This window comes from Moschus berezovskii, chromosome 5 (assembly GCF_049115385.1).
Source record: "Moschus berezovskii isolate FMDL1 chromosome 5, NW_MosBer_1.0, whole genome shotgun sequence".
In the NCBI taxonomy this organism is placed as follows: Eukaryota; Metazoa; Chordata; class Mammalia; order Artiodactyla; family Moschidae; genus Moschus; species Moschus berezovskii.
This window is the reverse complement of record NC_142464.1, coordinates 83,240,868-83,244,010: the sequence shown is the minus strand read 5'-3', so window position 1 is coordinate 83,244,010 and position 3,143 is coordinate 83,240,868.

Sequence of the window (3,143 nt, the reverse complement as noted above, 5' to 3'; positions counted from 1 at the left end):
GACAGAGAAAGATAATTAGGATTATTATTTGCATAGAGAAAAATAGCTTTTTAATGTGAATGTTGGTGAATGTAATCATACATTTTGGCATAGAGAAATACAGATATATGACAGATAGATAGATGGATATGGGCGATATTTCTTAAAGTCTATTTTTAATTCTTTATTAGTGAGGTTGATCATTTGCTTTATAATTCATTTCCTTTTTTACTCTCACTTATTTGGGATATTCCTTTTACCATTAATTTATTAGTGTTTCTTCTATGATAAAAAGAATGTGACTATTATCTCTTTTATTCATAGCACTAGACTTTGAATTTATGTTCCATGTTCCAGAATTTTTGTGATGATTTTATTTCAACATAAGGCTCTTTTGAAATCTGTGTCATTTTTCTGCAGTGAATATTCACTCATAATTTATTTAATAACTGTCTTTTTTGTTTAAGATTTTGAGTCAGCCATAATTATTTATGATGTAGAGACAGGAATCCAGCTTATTTTATCTTCAGATGGCTAGCTAGATAAAAATAAGAACTTAGTAAGACTTTAATTTCCACTAGTTTCAAAGGTTTGACATAAATTAAATGTGTATGTTTTATATTGAGAATCTTTATTTTGAGATAGTTTAAACAATATGATTATGCAATTCTTTTTTACTTTATAGTTATAGCAAAATTTAAACCATTTCTGGTAAAAAAAATGAAACTATTTTGAAAAGTGTATGGTTATATATCACTGCATTGTATTCAATGCATTCTTCCATTTCTCTACCCTAAATCTTCCTTTACTTTGAAAGTCTTCACTTGTATATAAACAGTTTTGATGATAACACACAAATATTGAATGTTGGAAAGGGAACAATAGATTTATAATGAATTTTGTAGGTGCTCAGGACACATCATTTTTTTTTTCAGCCTTTTTTTAGGTTTACTTTTTATTTGTAATATACCTATGGAGGAAATAAAACTCTTCAGTAACAAATTCTTACATATGCTTTTTCATCTGATACCAGAAAATAGTCTTGAATTCATTTCGTGGAATGTTTACATCAAATCTAGCCAACAACACATATTAACCAATGTAAAAATCATGCTGCAATCTTGTATTCCTATTATGTAAAATTATTAGTTTCTTTTCATGTTCATGATAGTCAGTTTGGAACAAACTTGTATGTTAGGAAACAGGGAAGGGAATGAAGATTATACAGTATGTATCAGTAAACAGGTTGAAAATGATTTTTGACTGAACCTTTCTTTATAAATATGATTTGGGATTTCGAAAAGAGCATATTGCAAATGCCACCCAGTACATTCAGCAAATGTTACCTTCTATCATAGAAGATAGGCTCCAAATGTGATTTGAGTAAAAATGAACATGAGGGAATAGCTTGTAAATGACACTTAAGCCTTTCAGTCTTGATTGATTTCAGTACTGAATTTGAAAACAATATAGTTGCAGTTGTAAATAAAGTTTACTTCTACTTTTATACAACTGTTAAGTGTTTTCCTTCAACATTCAGGAAATTATTGCTTCTTCCACTAAAGTCTATATTTCACTTCTGTACTGTGATAGATTTTAAAACTTTGGATAAACAGATTTGAAATCCTAATTGATCCTGTGAGTATTCCTTGTATTTCATAAAATTATTTTTGAAATGAAACTTTTTCAAGAATACTTTAGCAGGTGATTTGCCCACCTTTTCTGGACCTATGTGCTTCTTAATATTGTTGCTTACTGCCCTTGCCATCAAAGATTCAAAGATAGGAAAATCCTTTAAGGCTTTCATTTACATTTCCTTTTCAGCTCCATTATAGAGTCTTTGCATTGACAAAGGATCATATCTACAAAATCTATTCAATAGCAAAGTCTTAAAATAACAATTCATATAAAAATAGGAATTTGGAGAATAACCAAACCAAAATATTCTAAGCCATATTCATTACACCCAGCATAAAATCACATCCATCTTCACAGATCATCCTCATTTATGATTTTTCATTCACATTCTGCTATCACAGAGCTCATTTAGAGAAAACAAAATGTGATTATTATTTTTTAAATTGCACTAAGAATTAGGATAACTCATAAACTTTGGGTTACTCTAACTTCTAGTAGTGAATCAATGACCTAAGCCATCCTTTGGAAATTAAATTAAGATCAATGTCTTATTTAGTCACTAGTGTTAATCGCTCAATCATGTCTGACTCTTTGTGACCCCATGGACCGTAGCCCACCAGTTTCCTCTGTTCTTGGGATTCTCCAGGCAAGAATTCTGGAGTAGACGGGGATTGAACCTGGGTCTCCTGCATTGCAGGCAGATTCTTTACCAGCTGAGCTATAGGGGAGTCCCCTTTAGTCACTAAGTTGTATCCAACTCTTTGTGACATCATACCCTGCCAGGCTCCTCTGTCCATGGGATTTCCCAAGCAAGAATACTGAAGTAGGTTGCCATTTCCTTCTCCAGGGGATCTTTCCTGACCCAGAGATTGAAACTGAATCTCCTGCATTGCAGGTGGATTCTTTACCATTGAGCCACCCAGGAGACCCCAAGGTCAATATTTCAAGAGTCACATCATACAAGGTGCTATATAACAGATGATTTGGTAGTGGCCTAAGCATACCACTCAAGGGACATAACTGGGAAGCTTAATATGGCACATCTCAGAAAAATCTTTAAGCATCTTATATAACTAAACCACCATAATCCTATTTTTAATAATTGACTGTAATTGGTTAGGAGCTGTTTTCAGCCCCTTGAGGCTGCTCTAGTCTCTAACAAATGGCCCCTTCCACATTTAAAACCAGGAAAGATGTATGAAATATTTCTTTTGTTGTTTTGTTTTGAGTACCTTTGATTTCCCATTTTTCTACTAGCTTCAGTTCAGTTCAGTTCAGTCGCTCAGTCGTGTCCGACTCTCCGCGACCCCATGAATCACAGCACGCCAGGCCTCCCTGTCCATCACCAACTCCCGGAGTACACTCAAACTCATGTCCACAGAGTCGGTGATGCCATCCAGCCATCTCATTCTCCGTCGTCCCCTTCTCCTCCCGCCCCCAACCTTTCCCAGCATCAGAGTCTTTTCCAGTGAGTCAACTCGTCGCATGAGGTGGCCAAAGTATTGCAGTTTCAGCTTTAGCATCAG